This window comes from Micropterus salmoides, unplaced genomic scaffold, assembly GCF_014851395.1.
Source record: "Micropterus salmoides isolate LMB-PRFRI ecotype aquatic unplaced genomic scaffold, ASM1485139v1 Ms_hic_scaffold_4323, whole genome shotgun sequence".
Classification (NCBI taxonomy): domain Eukaryota; kingdom Metazoa; phylum Chordata; class Actinopteri; order Centrarchiformes; family Centrarchidae; genus Micropterus; species Micropterus salmoides.
The window spans coordinates 6,952-26,515 of NW_024043733.1; the positions used below are offsets into that span (position 1 = coordinate 6,952).

The 19,564-nt window shown below is 54.1% G+C and overlaps 11 non-coding genes across 11 annotated transcripts; all 11 read right to left on the minus strand.

Annotated features, from left to right (window-relative positions):
• Positions 1-263: 263 nt before the first annotated feature.
• On the minus strand, positions 264-335 carry trnad-guc. Its single transcript has one exon. It is a non-coding gene; the product is annotated as a tRNA-Asp (tRNA).
• Positions 336-2,351: 2,016 nt separating this feature from the next.
• On the minus strand, positions 2,352-2,423 carry trnad-guc. The gene has a single exon. It is a non-coding gene; the product is annotated as a tRNA-Asp (tRNA).
• Positions 2,424-3,655: 1,232 nt separating this feature from the next.
• trnad-guc lies at positions 3,656-3,727 on the minus strand. The gene has a single exon. It is a non-coding gene; the product is annotated as a tRNA-Asp (tRNA).
• Positions 3,728-5,350: 1,623 nt separating this feature from the next.
• Positions 5,351-5,422, minus strand: trnad-guc. The gene has a single exon. It is a non-coding gene; the product is annotated as a tRNA-Asp (tRNA).
• A 1,624-nt stretch (positions 5,423-7,046) lies between these two features.
• On the minus strand, positions 7,047-7,118 carry trnad-guc. The gene has a single exon. It is a non-coding gene; the product is annotated as a tRNA-Asp (tRNA).
• A 4,091-nt stretch (positions 7,119-11,209) lies between these two features.
• Positions 11,210-11,281, minus strand: trnad-guc. The gene has a single exon. It is a non-coding gene; the product is annotated as a tRNA-Asp (tRNA).
• Positions 11,282-12,905: 1,624 nt separating this feature from the next.
• On the minus strand, positions 12,906-12,977 carry trnad-guc. The gene has a single exon. It is a non-coding gene; the product is annotated as a tRNA-Asp (tRNA).
• A 1,623-nt stretch (positions 12,978-14,600) lies between these two features.
• trnad-guc lies at positions 14,601-14,672 on the minus strand. The gene has a single exon. It is a non-coding gene; the product is annotated as a tRNA-Asp (tRNA).
• Positions 14,673-15,904: 1,232 nt separating this feature from the next.
• On the minus strand, positions 15,905-15,976 carry trnad-guc. The gene has a single exon. It is a non-coding gene; the product is annotated as a tRNA-Asp (tRNA).
• A 1,623-nt stretch (positions 15,977-17,599) lies between these two features.
• On the minus strand, positions 17,600-17,671 carry trnad-guc. The gene has a single exon. It is a non-coding gene; the product is annotated as a tRNA-Asp (tRNA).
• Positions 17,672-19,293: 1,622 nt separating this feature from the next.
• Positions 19,294-19,365, minus strand: trnad-guc. Its single transcript has one exon. It is a non-coding gene; the product is annotated as a tRNA-Asp (tRNA).
• Positions 19,366-19,564: the final 199 nt, after the last annotated feature.

Sequence of the window (19,564 nt, forward strand, 5' to 3'; positions counted from 1 at the left end):
ATTTTTTGACAGCCGCACAATGTATAGCTCCGGGGTACACAATACAACACGACTTGCTAATAAAGGCGACAGACAGGAACTGAGAAATTGACTCATACAGTCAAGTGTTGCTATTGCCTTTTTCTGCTTGGCTTATTGTCTTTTGTTAATGGGGAAGCTAAGCATATCCTCGCCTCGGTCGGACAGCGGCGTCACGCTCGATGCTGCTGTTATTCTTTTGGTCTTTCTTGGTGAATAATCAGCAGCTGGTAGAAAAGTCCAGTCTCCCCGTCGGGGAATCGAACCCCGGTCTTCCGCGTGACAGGCGGAGATACTGTCCACTATACTAACGAGGACGGCGCCCACGCTGACCTTGGCACGTGTGTCGGGCAGACTCTGCCCGTCATTTTGTCACGCAGCGTAGCGCAGGGCGTTGACTTCAAGCCCTCACTCTTCTTCGATATGACCCTTTTTGGCGATGAGGCCCGATTGACACTGCTCTCCTTTGGCCAGTGCAGGGTGCAGAGGAGCGGTGTAGTGCGGCAGAACTTGGGTAGGCTGAAGACCAGCCGAGCTGCTGCACGCTGGATTAGCTGCAGAGGTCGGCACATGCAGGCTCAGCAGCCAGGAGCCAGTTGCGGGAGTTTAGGCCCGAGATGATTATGCAACTTGATCCCATAGACACTCAGCAGTTGTTTAAAGACAGCCTAATGCTGTAGTTTGCTACTGTCCACTATACTAACGAGGACGGCGCCAACGCTGACCTTGGCACGTGTGTCGGGCAGACTCTGCCCGTCATTTTGTCACGCAGCGTAGCGCAGGGCGTTGACTTCAAGCCCTCACTCTTCTTCGATATGACCCTTTTTGGCGATGAGGCCCGATTGACACTGCTCTCCTTTGGCCAGTGCAGGGTGCAGAGGAGCGGTGTAGTGCGGCAGAACTTGGGTAGGCTGAAGACCAGCCGAGCTGCTGCACGCTGGATTAGCTGCAGAGGTCGGCACATGCAGGCTCAGCAGCCAGGAGCCAGTTGCGGGAGTTTAGGCCCGAGATGATTATGCAACTTGATCCCATAGACACTCAGCAGTTGTTTAAAGACAGCCTAATGCTGTAGTTTGCTACTGTCCACTATACTAACGAGGACGGCGCCAACGCTGACCTTGGCACGTGTGTCGGGCAGACTCTGCCCGTCATTTTGTCACGCAGCGTAGCGCAGGGCGTTGACTTCAAGCCCTCACTCTTCTTCGATATGACCCTTTTTGGCGATGAGGCCCGATTGACACTGCTCTCCTTTGGCCAGTGCAGGGTGCAGAGGAGCGGTGTAGTGCGGCAGAACTTGGGTAGGCTGAAGACCAGCCGAGCTGCTGCACGCTGGATTAGCTGCAGAGGTCGGCACATGCAGGCTCAGCAGCCAGGAGCCAGTTGCGGGAGTTTAGGCCCGAGATGATTATGCAACTTGATCCCATAGACACTCAGCAGTTGTTTAAAGACAGCCTAATGCTGTAGTTTGCTACTGTCCACTATACTAACGAGGACGGCGCCAACGCTGACCTTGGCACGTGTGTCGGGCAGACTCTGCCCGTCATTTTGTCACGCAGCGTAGCGCAGGGCGTTGACTTCAAGCCCTCACTCTTCTTCGATATGACCCTTTTTGGCGATGAGGCCCGATTGACACTGCTCTCCTTTGGCCAGTGCAGGGTGCAGAGGAGCGGTGTAGTGCGGCAGAACTTGGGTAGGCTGAAGACCAGCCGAGCTGCTGCACGCTGGATTAGCTGCAGAGGTCGGCACATGCAGGCTCAGCAGCCAGGAGCCAGTTGCGGGAGTTTAGGCCCGAGATGATTATGCAACTTGATCCCATAGACACTCAGCAGTTGTTTAAAGACAGCCTAATGCTGTAGTTTGCTACTGGAGCCAGGACCGCAAACAGTCGCGATTTTGTCGAGGGGTAGCTGGGACACCTTTGGAGTGAGGGAGTATCAAGCCGATTGGCAGTAGCAGGCTGGGGTGTAGGCTTTGACCATGCCCGGGGTGTAGGATGCGTGTGAGCCAATTGCAGATTCTCTCCAAGTTGTCCTGTAAACGCGCTATAAAAAGCAAACTGTACTCACTCAGATTTTTTGACAGCCGCACAATGTATAGCTCCGGGGTACACAATACAACACGACTTGCTAATAAAGGCGACAGACAGGAACTGAGAAATTGACTCATACAGTCAAGTGTTGCTATTGCCTTTTTCTGCTTGGCTTATTGTCTTTTGTTAATGGGGAAGCTAAGCATATCCTCGCCTCGGTCGGACAGCGGCGTCACGCTCGATGCTGCTGTTATTCTTTTGGTCTTTCTTGGTGAATAATCAGCAGCTGGTAGAAAAGTCCAGTCTCCCCGTCGGGGAATCGAACCCCGGTCTTCCGCGTGACAGGCGGAGATACTGTCCACTATACTAACGAGGACGGCGCCCACGCTGACCTTGGCACGTGTGTCGGGCAGACTCTGCCCGTCATTTTGTCACGCAGCGTAGCGCAGGGCGTTGACTTCAAGCCCTCACTCTTCTTCGATATGACCCTTTTTGGCGATGAGGCCCGATTGACACTGCTCTCCTTTGGCCAGTGCAGGGTGCAGAGGAGCGGTGTAGTGCGGCAGAACTTGGGTAGGCTGAAGACCAGCCGAGCTGCTGCACGCTGGATTAGCTGCAGAGGTCGGCACATGCAGGCTCAGCAGCCAGGAGCCAGTTGCGGGAGTTTAGGCCCGAGATGATTATGCAACTTGATCCCATAGACACTCAGCAGTTGTTTAAAGACAGCCTAATGCTGTAGTTTGCTACTGTCCACTATACTAACGAGGACGGCGCCAACGCTGACCTTGGCACGTGTGTCGGGCAGACTCTGCCCGTCATTTTGTCACGCAGCGTAGCGCAGGGCGTTGACTTCAAGCCCTCACTCTTCTTCGATATGACCCTTTTTGGCGATGAGGCCCGATTGACACTGCTCTCCTTTGGCCAGTGCAGGGTGCAGAGGAGCGGTGTAGTGCGGCAGAACTTGGGTAGGCTGAAGACCAGCCGAGCTGCTGCACGCTGGATTAGCTGCAGAGGTCGGCACATGCAGGCTCAGCAGCCAGGAGCCAGTTGCGGGAGTTTAGGCCCGAGATGATTATGCAACTTGATCCCATAGACACTCAGCAGTTGTTTAAAGACAGCCTAATGCTGTAGTTTGCTACTGGAGCCAGGACCGCAAACAGTCGCGATTTTGTCGAGGGGTAGCTGGGACACCTTTGGAGTGAGGGAGTATCAAGCCGATTGGCAGTAGCAGGCTGGGGTGTAGGCTTTGACCATGCCCGGGGTGTAGGATGCGTGTGAGCCAATTGCAGATTCTCTCCAAGTTGTCCTGTAAACGCGCTATAAAAAGCAAACTGTACTCACTCAGATTTTTTGACAGCCGCACAATGTATAGCTCCGGGGTACACAATACAACACGACTTGCTAATAAAGGCGACAGACAGGAACTGAGAAATTGACTCATACAGTCAAGTGTTGCTATTGCCTTTTTCTGCTTGGCTTATTGTCTTTTGTTAATGGGGAAGCTAAGCATATCCTCGCCTCGGTCGGACAGCGGCGTCACGCTCGATGCTGCTGTTATTCTTTTGGTCTTTCTTGGTGAATAATCAGCAGCTGGTAGAAAAGTCCAGTCTCCCCGTCGGGGAATCGAACCCCGGTCTTCCGCGTGACAGGCGGAGATACTGTCCACTATACTAACGAGGACGGCGCCCACGCTGACCTTGGCACGTGTGTCGGGCAGACTCTGCCCGTCATTTGTCACGCAGCGTAGCGCAGGGCGTTGACTTCAAGCCCTCACTCTTCTTCGATATGACCCTTTTTGGCGATGAGGCCCGATTGACACTGCTCTCCTTTGGCCAGTGCAGGGTGCAGAGGAGCGGTGTAGTGCGGCAGAACTTGGGTAGGCTGAAGACCAGCCGAGCTGCTGCACGCTGGATTAGCTGCAGAGGTCGGCACATGCAGGCTCAGCAGCCAGGAGCCAGTTGCGGGAGTTTAGGCCCGAGATGATTATGCAACTTGATCCCATAGACACTCAGCAGTTGTTTAAAGACAGCCTAATGCTGTAGTTTGCTACTGTCCACTATACTAACGAGGACGGCGCCAACGCTGACCTTGGCACGTGTGTCGGGCAGACTCTGCCCGTCATTTTGTCACGCAGCGTAGCGCAGGGCGTTGACTTCAAGCCCTCACTCTTCTTCGATATGACCCTTTTTGGCGATGAGGCCCGATTGACACTGCTCTCCTTTGGCCAGTGCAGGGTGCAGAGGAGCGGTGTAGTGCGGCAGAACTTGGGTAGGCTGAAGACCAGCCGAGCTGCTGCACGCTGGATTAGCTGCAGAGGTCGGCACATGCAGGCTCAGCAGCCAGGAGCCAGTTGCGGGAGTTTAGGCCCGAGATGATTATGCAACTTGATCCCATAGACACTCAGCAGTTGTTTAAAGACAGCCTAATGCTGTAGTTTGCTACTGTCCACTATACTAACGAGGACGGCGCCAACGCTGACCTTGGCACGTGTGTCGGGCAGACTCTGCCCGTCATTTTGTCACGCAGCGTAGCGCAGGGCGTTGACTTCAAGCCCTCACTCTTCTTCGATATGACCCTTTTTGGCGATGAGGCCCGATTGACACTGCTCTCCTTTGGCCAGTGCAGGGTGCAGAGGAGCGGTGTAGTGCGGCAGAACTTGGGTAGGCTGAAGACCAGCCGAGCTGCTGCACGCTGGATTAGCTGCAGAGGTCGGCACATGCAGGCTCAGCAGCCAGGAGCCAGTTGCGGGAGTTTAGGCCCGAGATGATTATGCAACTTGATCCCATAGACACTCAGCAGTTGTTTAAAGACAGCCTAATGCTGTAGTTTGCTACTGGAGCCAGGACCGCAAACAGTCGCGATTTTGTCGAGGGGTAGCTGGGACACCTTTGGAGTGAGGGAGTATCAAGCCGATTGGCAGTAGCAGGCTGGGGTGTAGGCTTTGACCATGCCCGGGGTGTAGGATGCGTGTGAGCCAATTGCAGATTCTCTCCAAGTTGTCCTGTAAACGCGCTATAAAAAGCAAACTGTACTCACTCAGATTTTTTGACAGCCGCACAATGTATAGCTCCGGGGTACACAATACAACACGACTTGCTAATAAAGGCGACAGACAGGAACTGAGAAATTGACTCATACAGTCAAGTGTTGCTATTGCCTTTTTCTGCTTGGCTTATTGTCTTTTGTTAATGGGGAAGCTAAGCATATCCTCGCCTCGGTCGGACAGCGGCGTCACGCTCGATGCTGCTGTTATTCTTTTGGTCTTTCTTGGTGAATAATCAGCAGCTGGTAGAAAAGTCCAGTCTCCCCGTCGGGGAATCGAACCCCGGTCTTCCGCGTGACAGGCGGAGATACTGTCCACTATACTAACGAGGACGGCGCCCACGCTGACCTTGGCACGTGTGTCGGGCAGACTCTGCCCGTCATTTTGTCACGCAGCGTAGCGCAGGGCGTTGACTTCAAGCCCTCACTCTTCTTCGATATGACCCTTTTTGGCGATGAGGCCCGATTGACACTGCTCTCCTTTGGCCAGTGCAGGGTGCAGAGGAGCGGTGTAGTGCGGCAGAACTTGGGTAGGCTGAAGACCAGCCGAGCTGCTGCACGCTGGATTAGCTGCAGAGGTCGGCACATGCAGGCTCAGCAGCCAGGAGCCAGTTGCGGGAGTTTAGGCCCGAGATGATTATGCAACTTGATCCCATAGACACTCAGCAGTTGTTTAAAGACAGCCTAATGCTGTAGTTTGCTACTGTCCACTATACTAACGAGGACGGCGCCAACGCTGACCTTGGCACGTGTGTCGGGCAGACTCTGCCCGTCATTTTGTCACGCAGCGTAGCGCAGGGCGTTGACTTCAAGCCCTCACTCTTCTTCGATATGACCCTTTTTGGCGATGAGGCCCGATTGACACTGCTCTCCTTTGGCCAGTGCAGGGTGCAGAGGAGCGGTGTAGTGCGGCAGAACTTGGGTAGGCTGAAGACCAGCCGAGCTGCTGCACGCTGGATTAGCTGCAGAGGTCGGCACATGCAGGCTCAGCAGCCAGGAGCCAGTTGCGGGAGTTTAGGCCCGAGATGATTATGCAACTTGATCCCATAGACACTCAGCAGTTGTTTAAAGACAGCCTAATGCTGTAGTTTGCTACTGTCCACTATACTAACGAGGACGGCGCCAACGCTGACCTTGGCACGTGTGTCGGGCAGACTCTGCCCGTCATTTTGTCACGCAGCGTAGCGCAGGGCGTTGACTTCAAGCCCTCACTCTTCTTCGATATGACCCTTTTTGGCGATGAGGCCCGATTGACACTGCTCTCCTTTGGCCAGTGCAGGGTGCAGAGGAGCGGTGTAGTGCGGCAGAACTTGGGTAGGCTGAAGACCAGCCGAGCTGCTGCACGCTGGATTAGCTGCAGAGGTCGGCACATGCAGGCTCAGCAGCCAGGAGCCAGTTGCGGGAGTTTAGGCCCGAGATGATTATGCAACTTGATCCCATAGACACTCAGCAGTTGTTTAAAGACAGCCTAATGCTGTAGTTTGCTACTGGAGCCAGGACCGCAAACAGTCGCGATTTTGTCGAGGGGTAGCTGGGACACCTTTGGAGTGAGGGAGTATCAAGCCGATTGGCAGTAGCAGGCTGGGGTGTAGGCTTTGACCATGCCCGGGGTGTAGGATGCGTGTGAGCCAATTGCAGATTCTCTCCAAGTTGTCCTGTAAACGCGCTATAAAAAGCAAACTGTACTCACTCAGATTTTTTGACAGCCGCACAATGTATAGCTCCGGGGTACACAATACAACACGACTTGCTAATAAAGGCGACAGACAGGAACTGAGAAATTGACTCATACAGTCAAGTGTTGCTATTGCCTTTTTCTGCTTGGCTTATTGTCTTTTGTTAATGGGGAAGCTAAGCATATCCTCGCCTCGGTCGGACAGCGGCGTCACGCTCGATGCTGCTGTTATTCTTTTGGTCTTTCTTGGTGAATAATCAGCAGCTGGTAGAAAAGTCCAGTCTCCCCGTCGGGGAATCGAACCCCGGTCTTCCGCGTGACAGGCGGAGATACTGTCCACTATACTAACGAGGACGGCGCCCACGCTGACCTTGGCACGTGTGTCGGGCAGACTCTGCCCGTCATTTTGTCACGCAGCGTAGCGCAGGGCGTTGACTTCAAGCCCTCACTCTTCTTCGATATGACCCTTTTTGGCGATGAGGCCCGATTGACACTGCTCTCCTTTGGCCAGTGCAGGGTGCAGAGGAGCGGTGTAGTGCGGCAGAACTTGGGTAGGCTGAAGACCAGCCGAGCTGCTGCACGCTGGATTAGCTGCAGAGGTCGGCACATGCAGGCTCAGCAGCCAGGAGCCAGTTGCGGGAGTTTAGGCCCGAGATGATTATGCAACTTGATCCCATAGACACTCAGCAGTTGTTTAAAGACAGCCTAATGCTGTAGTTTGCTACTGTCCACTATACTAACGAGGACGGCGCCAACGCTGACCTTGGCACGTGTGTCGGGCAGACTCTGCCCGTCATTTTGTCACGCAGCGTAGCGCAGGGCGTTGACTTCAAGCCCTCACTCTTCTTCGATATGACCCTTTTTGGCGATGAGGCCCGATTGACACTGCTCTCCTTTGGCCAGTGCAGGGTGCAGAGGAGCGGTGTAGTGCGGCAGAACTTGGGTAGGCTGAAGACCAGCCGAGCTGCTGCACGCTGGATTAGCTGCAGAGGTCGGCACATGCAGGCTCAGCAGCCAGGAGCCAGTTGCGGGAGTTTAGGCCCGAGATGATTATGCAACTTGATCCCATAGACACTCAGCAGTTGTTTAAAGACAGCCTAATGCTGTAGTTTGCTACTGTCCACTATACTAACGAGGACGGCGCCAACGCTGACCTTGGCACGTGTGTCGGGCAGACTCTGCCCGTCATTTTGTCACGCAGCGTAGCGCAGGGCGTTGACTTCAAGCCCTCACTCTTCTTCGATATGACCCTTTTTGGCGATGAGGCCCGATTGACACTGCTCTCCTTTGGCCAGTGCAGGGTGCAGAGGAGCGGTGTAGTGCGGCAGAACTTGGGTAGGCTGAAGACCAGCCGAGCTGCTGCACGCTGGATTAGCTGCAGAGGTCGGCACATGCAGGCTCAGCAGCCAGGAGCCAGTTGCGGGAGTTTAGGCCCGAGATGATTATGCAACTTGATCCCATAGACACTCAGCAGTTGTTTAAAGACAGCCTAATGCTGTAGTTTGCTACTGTCCACTATACTAACGAGGACGGCGCCAACGCTGACCTTGGCACGTGTGTCGGGCAGACTCTGCCCGTCATTTTGTCACGCAGCGTAGCGCAGGGCGTTGACTTCAAGCCCTCACTCTTCTTCGATATGACCCTTTTTGGCGATGAGGCCCGATTGACACTGCTCTCCTTTGGCCAGTGCAGGGTGCAGAGGAGCGGTGTAGTGCGGCAGAACTTGGGTAGGCTGAAGACCAGCCGAGCTGCTGCACGCTGGATTAGCTGCAGAGGTCGGCACATGCAGGCTCAGCAGCCAGGAGCCAGTTGCGGGAGTTTAGGCCCGAGATGATTATGCAACTTGATCCCATAGACACTCAGCAGTTGTTTAAAGACAGCCTAATGCTGTAGTTTGCTACTGGAGCCAGGACCGCAAACAGTCGCGATTTTGTCGAGGGGTAGCTGGGACACCTTTGGAGTGAGGGAGTATCAAGCCGATTGGCAGTAGCAGGCTGGGGTGTAGGCTTTGACCATGCCCGGGGTGTAGGATGCGTGTGAGCCAATTGCAGATTCTCTCCAAGTTGTCCTGTAAACGCGCTATAAAAAGCAAACTGTACTCACTCAGATTTTTTGACAGCCGCACAATGTATAGCTCCGGGGTACACAATACAACACGACTTGCTAATAAAGGCGACAGACAGGAACTGAGAAATTGACTCATACAGTCAAGTGTTGCTATTGCCTTTTTCTGCTTGGCTTATTGTCTTTTGTTAATGGGGAAGCTAAGCATATCCTCGCCTCGGTCGGACAGCGGCGTCACGCTCGATGCTGCTGTTATTCTTTTGGTCTTTCTTGGTGAATAATCAGCAGCTGGTAGAAAAGTCCAGTCTCCCGTCGGGGAATCGAACCCGGTCTTCCGCGTGACAGGCGGAGATACTGTCCACTATACTAACGAGGACGGCGCCCACGCTGACCTTGGCACGTGTGTCGGGCAGACTCTGCCCGTCATTTTGTCACGCAGCGTAGCGCAGGGCGTTGACTTCAAGCCCTCACTCTTCTTCGATATGACCCTTTTTGGCGATGAGGCCCGATTGACACTGCTCTCCTTTGGCCAGTGCAGGGTGCAGAGGAGCGGTGTAGTGCGGCAGAACTTGGGTAGGCTGAAGACCAGCCGAGCTGCTGCACGCTGGATTAGCTGCAGAGGTCGGCACATGCAGGCTCAGCAGCCAGGAGCCAGTTGCGGGAGTTTAGGCCCGAGATGATTATGCAACTTGATCCCATAGACACTCAGCAGTTGTTTAAAGACAGCCTAATGCTGTAGTTTGCTACTGTCCACTATACTAACGAGGACGGCGCCAACGCTGACCTTGGCACGTGTGTCGGGCAGACTCTGCCCGTCATTTTGTCACGCAGCGTAGCGCAGGGCGTTGACTTCAAGCCCTCACTCTTCTTCGATATGACCCTTTTTGGCGATGAGGCCCGATTGACACTGCTCTCCTTTGGCCAGTGCAGGGTGCAGAGGAGCGGTGTAGTGCGGCAGAACTTGGGTAGGCTGAAGACCAGCCGAGCTGCTGCACGCTGGATTAGCTGCAGAGGTCGGCACATGCAGGCTCAGCAGCCAGGAGCCAGTTGCGGGAGTTTAGGCCCGAGATGATTATGCAACTTGATCCCATAGACACTCAGCAGTTGTTTAAAGACAGCCTAATGCTGTAGTTTGCTACTGGAGCCAGGACCGCAAACAGTCGCGATTTTGTCGAGGGGTAGCTGGGACACCTTTGGAGTGAGGGAGTATCAAGCCGATTGGCAGTAGCAGGCTGGGGTGTAGGCTTTGACCATGCCCGGGGTGTAGGATGCGTGTGATTAGCTGCAAGTTGTCCTGTAAACGCGCTATGCAAACTGTACTCACTCAGGAGCCGCAGTATAGCGGGGACTTTAGGCGACAGACAGGAACTGAGAAATTATGCAAGTGTTGCTATTGCCTTTTTCTGCTTGGCTTATTGTCTTTTGTTAATGAAGCACTCAGCGGCGTCACGTTGCTTTATTCTTTTGGTCTTTCTTGGTGAATACAGCCTAGAAAAGTCCAGCTGTAGTCTTCCGCTGACTGTCCACTATACTAACGAGGACGGCGCCAACGCTGACCTTGGCACGTGTGTCGGGCAGACTCTGCCCGTCATTTTGTCACGCAGCGTAGCGCAGGGCGTTGACTTCAAGCCCTCACTCTTCTTCGATATGACCCTTTTTGGCGATGAGGCCCGATTGACACTGCTCTCCTTTGGCCAGTGCAGGGTGCAGAGGAGCGGTGTAGTGCGGCAGAACTTGGGTAGGCTGAAGACCAGCCGAGCTGCTGCACGCTGGATTAGCTGCAGAGGTCGGCACATGCAGGCTCAGCAGCCAGGAGCCAGTTGCGGGAGTTTAGGCCCGAGATGATTATGCAACTTGATCCCATAGACACTCAGCAGTTGTTTAAAGACAGCCTAATGCTGTAGTTTGCTACTGGAGCCAGGACCGCAAACAGTCGCGATTTTGTCGAGGGGTAGCTGGGACACCTTTGGAGTGAGGGAGTATCAAGCCGATTGGCAGTAGCAGGCTGGGGTGTAGGCTTTGACCATGCCCGGGGTGTAGGATGCGTGTGAGCCAATTGCAGATTCTCTCCAAGTTGTCCTGTAAACGCGCTATAAAAAGCAAACTGTACTCACTCAGATTTTTTGACAGCCGCACAATGTATAGCTCCGGGGTACACAATACAACACGACTTGCTAATAAAGGCGACAGACAGGAACTGAGAAATTGACTCATACAGTCAAGTGTTGCTATTGCCTTTTTCTGCTTGGCTTATTGTCTTTTGTTAATGGGGAAGCTAAGCATATCCTCGCCTCGGTCGGACAGCGGCGTCACGCTCGATGCTGCTGTTATTCTTTTGGTCTTTCTTGGTGAATAATCAGCAGCTGGTAGAAAAGTCCAGTCTCCCCGTCGGGGAATCGAACCCCGGTCTTCCGCGTGACAGGCGGAGATACTGTCCACTATACTAACGAGGACGGCGCCCACGCTGACCTTGGCACGTGTGTCGGGCAGACTCTGCCCGTCATTTTGTCACGCAGCGTAGCGCAGGGCGTTGACTTCAAGCCCTCACTCTTCTTCGATATGACCCTTTTTGGCGATGAGGCCCGATTGACACTGCTCTCCTTTGGCCAGTGCAGGGTGCAGAGGAGCGGTGTAGTGCGGCAGAACTTGGGTAGGCTGAAGACCAGCCGAGCTGCTGCACGCTGGATTAGCTGCAGAGGTCGGCACATGCAGGCTCAGCAGCCAGGAGCCAGTTGCGGGAGTTTAGGCCCGAGATGATTATGCAACTTGATCCCATAGACACTCAGCAGTTGTTTAAAGACAGCCTAATGCTGTAGTTTGCTACTGTCCACTATACTAACGAGGACGGCGCCAACGCTGACCTTGGCACGTGTGTCGGGCAGACTCTGCCCGTCATTTTGTCACGCAGCGTAGCGCAGGGCGTTGACTTCAAGCCCTCACTCTTCTTCGATATGACCCTTTTTGGCGATGAGGCCCGATTGACACTGCTCTCCTTTGGCCAGTGCAGGGTGCAGAGGAGCGGTGTAGTGCGGCAGAACTTGGGTAGGCTGAAGACCAGCCGAGCTGCTGCACGCTGGATTAGCTGCAGAGGTCGGCACATGCAGGCTCAGCAGCCAGGAGCCAGTTGCGGGAGTTTAGGCCCGAGATGATTATGCAACTTGATCCCATAGACACTCAGCAGTTGTTTAAAGACAGCCTAATGCTGTAGTTTGCTACTGTCCACTATACTAACGAGGACGGCGCCAACGCTGACCTTGGCACGTGTGTCGGGCAGACTCTGCCCGTCATTTTGTCACGCAGCGTAGCGCAGGGCGTTGACTTCAAGCCCTCACTCTTCTTCGATATGACCCTTTTTGGCGATGAGGCCCGATTGACACTGCTCTCCTTTGGCCAGTGCAGGGTGCAGAGGAGCGGTGTAGTGCGGCAGAACTTGGGTAGGCTGAAGACCAGCCGAGCTGCTGCACGCTGGATTAGCTGCAGAGGTCGGCACATGCAGGCTCAGCAGCCAGGAGCCAGTTGCGGGAGTTTAGGCCCGAGATGATTATGCAACTTGATCCCATAGACACTCAGCAGTTGTTTAAAGACAGCCTAATGCTGTAGTTTGCTACTGGAGCCAGGACCGCAAACAGTCGCGATTTTGTCGAGGGGTAGCTGGGACACCTTTGGAGTGAGGGAGTATCAAGCCGATTGGCAGTAGCAGGCTGGGGTGTAGGCTTTGACCATGCCCGGGGTGTAGGATGCGTGTGAGCCAATTGCAGATTCTCTCCAAGTTGTCCTGTAAACGCGCTATAAAAAGCAAACTGTACTCACTCAGATTTTTTGACAGCCGCACAATGTATAGCTCCGGGGTACACAATACAACACGACTTGCTAATAAAGGCGACAGACAGGAACTGAGAAATTGACTCATACAGTCAAGTGTTGCTATTGCCTTTTTCTGCTTGGCTTATTGTCTTTTGTTAATGGGGAAGCTAAGCATATCCTCGCCTCGGTCGGACAGCGGCGTCACGCTCGATGCTGCTGTTATTCTTTTGGTCTTTCTTGGTGAATAATCAGCAGCTGGTAGAAAAGTCCAGTCTCCCCGTCGGGGAATCGAACCCCGGTCTTCCGCGTGACAGGCGGAGATACTGTCCACTATACTAACGAGGACGGCGCCCACGCTGACCTTGGCACGTGTGTCGGGCAGACTCTGCCCGTCATTTCGTCACGCAGCGTAGCGCAGGGCGTTGACTTCAAGCCCTCACTCTTCTTCGATATGACCCTTTTTGGCGATGAGGCCCGATTGACACTGCTCTCCTTTGGCCAGTGCAGGGTGCAGAGGAGCGGTGTAGTGCGGCAGAACTTGGGTAGGCTGAAGACCAGCCGAGCTGCTGCACGCTGGATTAGCTGCAGAGGTCGGCACATGCAGGCTCAGCAGCCAGGAGCCAGTTGCGGGAGTTTAGGCCCGAGATGATTATGCAACTTGATCCCATAGACACTCAGCAGTTGTTTAAAGACAGCCTAATGCTGTAGTTTGCTACTGTCCACTATACTAACGAGGACGGCGCCAACGCTGACCTTGGCACGTGTGTCGGGCAGACTCTGCCCGTCATTTTGTCACGCAGCGTAGCGCAGGGCGTTGACTTCAAGCCCTCACTCTTCTTCGATATGACCCTTTTTGGCGATGAGGCCCGATTGACACTGCTCTCCTTTGGCCAGTGCAGGGTGCAGAGGAGCGGTGTAGTGCGGCAGAACTTGGGTAGGCTGAAGACCAGCCGAGCTGCTGCACGCTGGATTAGCTGCAGAGGTCGGCACATGCAGGCTCAGCAGCCAGGAGCCAGTTGCGGGAGTTTAGGCCCGAGATGATTATGCAACTTGATCCCATAGACACTCAGCAGTTGTTTAAAGACAGCCTAATGCTGTAGTTTGCTACTGTCCACTATACTAACGAGGACGGCGCCAACGCTGACCTTGGCACGTGTGTCGGGCAGACTCTGCCCGTCATTTTGTCACGCAGCGTAGCGCAGGGCGTTGACTTCAAGCCCTCACTCTTCTTCGATATGACCCTTTTTGGCGATGAGGCCCGATTGACACTGCTCTCCTTTGGCCAGTGCAGGGTGCAGAGGAGCGGTGTAGTGCGGCAGAACTTGGGTAGGCTGAAGACCAGCCGAGCTGCTGCACGCTGGATTAGCTGCAGAGGTCGGCACATGCAGGCTCAGCAGCCAGGAGCCAGTTGCGGGAGTTTAGGCCCGAGATGATTATGCAACTTGATCCCATAGACACTCAGCAGTTGTTTAAAGACAGCCTAATGCTGTAGTTTGCTACTGGAGCCAGGACCGCAAACAGTCGCGATTTTGTCGAGGGGTAGCTGGGACACCTTTGGAGTGAGGGAGTATCAAGCCGATTGGCAGTAGCAGGCTGGGGTGTAGGCTTTGACCATGCCCGGGTGTAGGATGCGTGTGAGCCAATTGCAGATTCTCTCCAAGTTGTCCTGTAAACGCGCTATAAAAAGCAAACTGTACTCACTCAGATTTTTTGACAGCCGCACAATGTATAGCTCCGGGGTACACAATACAACACGACTTGCTAATAAAGGCGACAGACAGGAACTGAGAAATTGACTCATACAGTCAAGTGTTGCTATTGCCTTTTTCTGCTTGGCTTATTGTCTTTTGTTAATGGGGAAGCTAAGCATATCCTCGCCTCGGTCGGACAGCGGCGTCACGCTCGATGCTGCTGTTATTCTTTTGGTCTTTCTTGGTGAATAATCAGCAGCTGGTAGAAAAGTCCAGTCTCCCCGTCGGGGAATCGAACCCCGGTCTTCCGCGTGACAGGCGGAGATACTGTCCACTATACTAACGAGGACGGCGCCCACGCTGACCTTGGCACGTGTGTCGGGCAGACTCTGCCCGTCATTTTGTCACGCAGCGTAGCGCAGGGCGTTGACTTCAAGCCCTCACTCTTCTTCGATATGACCCTTTTTGGCGATGAGGCCCGATTGACACTGCTCTCCTTTGGCCAGTGCAGGGTGCAGAGGAGCGGTGTAGTGCGGCAGAACTTGGGTAGGCTGAAGACCAGCCGAGCTGCTGCACGCTGGATTAGCTGCAGAGGTCGGCACATGCAGGCTCAGCAGCCAGGAGCCAGTTGCGGGAGTTTAGGCCCGAGATGATTATGCAACTTGATCCCATAGACACTCAGCAGTTGTTTAAAGACAGCCTAATGCTGTAGTTTGCTACTGTCCACTATACTAACGAGGACGGCGCCAACGCTGACCTTGGCACGTGTGTCGGGCAGACTCTGCCCGTCATTTTGTCACGCAGCGTAGCGCAGGGCGTTGACTTCAAGCCCTCACTCTTCTTCGATATGACCCTTTTTGGCGATGAGGCCCGATTGACACTGCTCTCCTTTGGCCAGTGCAGGGTGCAGAGGAGCGGTGTAGTGCGGCAGAACTTGGGTAGGCTGAAGACCAGCCGAGCTGCTGCACGCTGGATTAGCTGCAGAGGTCGGCACATGCAGGCTCAGCAGCCAGGAGCCAGTTGCGGGAGTTTAGGCCCGAGATGATTATGCAACTTGATCCCATAGACACTCAGCAGTTGTTTAAAGACAGCCTAATGCTGTAGTTTGCTACTGGAGCCAGGACCGCAAACAGTCGCGATTTTGTCGAGGGGTAGCTGGGACACCTTTGGAGTGAGGGAGTATCAAGCCGATTGGCAGTAGCAGGCTGGGGTGTAGGCTTTGACCATGCCCGGGGTGTAGGATGCGTGTGAGCCAATTGCAGATTCTCTCCAAGTTGTCCTGTAAACGCGCTATAAAAAGCAAACTGTACTCACTCAGATTTTTTGACAGCCGCACAATGTATAGCTCCGGGGTACACAATACAACACGACTTGCTAATAAAGGCGACAGACAGGAACTGAGAAATTGACTCATACAGTCAAGTGTTGCTATTGCCTTTTTCTGCTTGGCTTATTGTCTTTTGTTAATGGGGAAGCTAAGCATATCCTCGCCTCGGTCGGACAGCGGCGTCACGCTCGATGCTGCTGTTATTCTTTTGGTCTTTCTTGGTGAATAATCAGCAGCTGGTAGAAAAGTCCAGTCTCCCCGTCGGGGAATCGAACCCCGGTCTTCCGCGTGACAGGCGGAGATACTGTCCACTATACTAACGAGGACGGCGCCCACGCTGACCTTGGCACGTGTGTCGGGCAGACTCTGCCCGTCATTTGTCACGCAGCGTAGCGCAGGGCGTTGACTTCAAGCCCTCACTCTTCTTCGATATGACCCTTTTTGGCGATGAGGCCCGATTGACACTGCTCTCCTTTGGCCAGTGCAGGGTGCAGAGGAGCGGTGTAGTGCGGCAGAACTTGGGTAGGCTGAAGACCAGCCGAGCTGCTGCACGCTGGATTAGCTGCAGAGGTCGGCACATGCAGGCTCAGCAGCCAGGAGCCAGTTGCGGGAGTTTAGGCCCGAGATGATTATGCAACTTGATCCCATAGACACTCAGCAGTTGTTTAAAGACAGCCTAATGCTGTAGTTTGCTACTGTCCACTATACTAACGAGGACGGCGCCAACGCTGACCTTGGCACGTGTGTCGGGCAGACTCTGCCCGTCATTTTGTCACGCAGCGTAGCGCAGGGCGTTGACTTCAAGCCCTCACTCTTCTTCGATATGACCCTTTTTGGCGATGAGGCCCGATTGACACTGCTCTCCTTTGGCCAGTGCAGGGTGCAGAGGAGCGGTGTAGTGCGGCAGAACTTGGGTAGGCTGAAGACCAGCCGAGCTGCTGCACGCTGGATTAGCTGCAGAGGTCGGCACATGCAGGCTCAGCAGCCAGGAGCCAGTTGCGGGAGTTTAGGCCCGAGATGATTATGCAACTTGATCCCATAGACACTCAGCAGTTGTTTAAAGACAGCCTAATGCTGTAGTTTGCTACTGTCCACTATACTAACGAGGACGGCGCCAACGCTGACCTTGGCACGTGTGTCGGGCAGACTCTGCCCGTCATTTTGTCACGCAGCGTAGCGCAGGGCGTTGACTTCAAGCCCTCACTCTTCTTCGATATGACCCTTTTTGGCGATGAGGCCCGATTGACACTGCTCTCCTTTGGCCAGTGCAGGGTGCAGAGGAGCGGTGTAGTGCGGCAGAACTTGGGTAGGCTGAAGACCAGCCGAGCTGCTGCACGCTGGATTAGCTGCAGAGGTCGGCACATGCAGGCTCAGCAGCCAGGAGCCAGTTGCGGGAGTTTAGGCCCGAGATGATTATGCAACTTGATCCCATAGACACTCAGCAGTTGTTTAAAGACAGCCTAATGCTGTAGTTTGCTACTGGAGCCAGGACCGCAAACAGTCGCGATTTTGTCGAGGGGTAGCTGGGACACCTTTGGAGTGAGGGAGTATCAAGCCGATTGGCAGTAGCAGGCTGGGGTGTAGGCTTTGACCATGCCCGGGGTGTAGGATGCGTGTGAGCCAATTGCAGATTCTCTCCAAGTTGTCCTGTAAACGCGCTATAAAAAGCAAACTGTACTCACTCAGATTTTTTGACAGCCGCACAATGTATAGCTCCGGGGTACACAATACAACACGACTTGCTAATAAAGGCGACAGACAGGAACTGAGAAATTGACTCATACAGTCAAGTGTTGCTATTGCCTTTTTCTGCTTGGCTTATTGTCTTTTGTTAATGGGGAAGCTAAGCATATCCTCGCCTCGGTCGGACAGCGGCGTCACGCTCGATGCTGCTGTTATTCTTTTGGTCTTTCTTGGTGAATAATCAGCAGCTGGTAGAAAAGTCCAGTCTCCCCGTCGGGGAATCGAACCCCGGTCTTCCGCGTGACAGGCGGAGATACTGTCCACTATACTAACGAGGACGGCGCCCACGCTGACCTTGGCACGTGTGTCGGGCAGACTCTGCCCGTCATTTCGTCACGCAGCGTAGCGCAGGGCGTTGACTTCAAGCCCTCACTCTTCTTCGATATGACCCTTTTTGGCGATGAGGCCCGATTGACACTGCTCTCCTTTGGCCAGTGCAGGGTGCAGAGGAGCGGTGTAGTGCGGCAGAACTTGGGTAGGCTGAAGACCAGCCGAGCTGCTGCACGCTGGATTAGCTGCAGAGGTCGGCACATGCAGGCTCAGCAGCCAGGAGCCAGTTGCGGGAGTTTAGGCCCGAGATGATTATGCAACTTGATCCCATAGACACTCAGCAGTTGTTTAAAGACAGCCTAATGCTGTAGTTTGCTACTGTCCACTATACTAACGAGGACGGCGCCAACGCTGACCTTGGCACGTGTGTCGGGCAGACTCTGCCCGTCATTTTGTCACGCAGCGTAGCGCAGGGCGTTGACTTCAAGCCCTCACTCTTCTTCGATATGACCCTTTTTGGCGATGAGGCCCGATTGACACTGCTCTCCTTTGGCCAGTGCAGGGTGCAGAGGAGCGGTGTAGTGCGGCAGAACTTGGGTAGGCTGAAGACCAGCCGAGCTGCTGCACGCTGGATTAGCTGCAGAGGTCGGCACATGCAGGCTCAGCAGCCAGGAGCCAGTTGCGGGAGTTTAGGCCCGAGATGATTATGCAACTTGATCCCATAGACACTCAGCAGTTGTTTAAAGACAGCCTAATGCTGTAGTTTGCTACTGTCCACTATACTAACGAGGACGGCGCCAACGCTGACCTTGGCACGTGTGTCGGGCAGACTCTGCCCGTCATTTTGTCACGCAGCGTAGCGCAGGGCGTTGACTTCAAGCCCTCACTCTTCTTCGATATGACCCTTTTTGGCGATGAGGCCCGATTGACACTGCTCTCCTTTGGCCAGTGCAGGGTGCAGAGGAGCGGTGTAGTGCGGCAGAACTTGGGTAGGCTGAAGACCAGCCGAGCTGCTGCACGCTGGATTAGCTGCAGAGGTCGGCACATGCAGGCTCAGCAGCCAGGAGCCAGTTGCGGGAGTTTAGGCCCGAGATGATTATGCAACTTGATCCCATAGACACTCAGCAGTTGTTTAAAGACAGCCTAATGCTGTAGTTTGCTACTGGAGCCAGGACCGCAAACAGTCGCGATTTTGTCGAGGGGTAGCTGGGACACCTTTGGAGTGAGGGAGTATCAAGCCGATTGGCAGTAGCAGGCTGGGGTGTAGGCTTTGACCATGCCCGGGTGTAGGATGCGTGTGAGCCAATTGCAGATTCTCTCCAAGTTGTCCTGTAAACGCGCTATAAAAAGCAAACTGTACTCACTCAGATTTTTTGACAGCCGCACAATGTATAGCTCCGGGTACACAATACAACACGACTTGCTAATAAAGGCGACAGACAGGAACTGAGAAATTGACTCATACAGTCAAGTGTTGCTATTGCCTTTTTCTGCTTGGCTTATTGTCTTTTGTTAATGGGGAAGCTAAGCATATCCTCGCCTCGGTCGGACAGCGGCGTCACGCTCGATGCTGCTGTTATTCTTTTGGTCTTTCTTGGTGAATAATCAGCAGCTGGTAGAAAAGTCCAGTCTCCCCGTCGGGGAATCGAACCCCGGTCTTCCGCGTGACAGGCGGAGATACTGTCCACTATACTAACGAGGACGGCGCCCACGCTGACCTTGGCACGTGTGTCGGGCAGACTCTGCCCGTCATTTTGTCACGCAGCGTAGCGCAGGGCGTTGACTTCAAGCCCTCACTCTTCTTCGATATGACCCTTTTTGGCGATGAGGCCCGATTGACACTGCTCTCCTTTGGCCAGTGCAGGGTGCAGAGGAGCGGTGTAGTGCGGCAGAACTTGGGT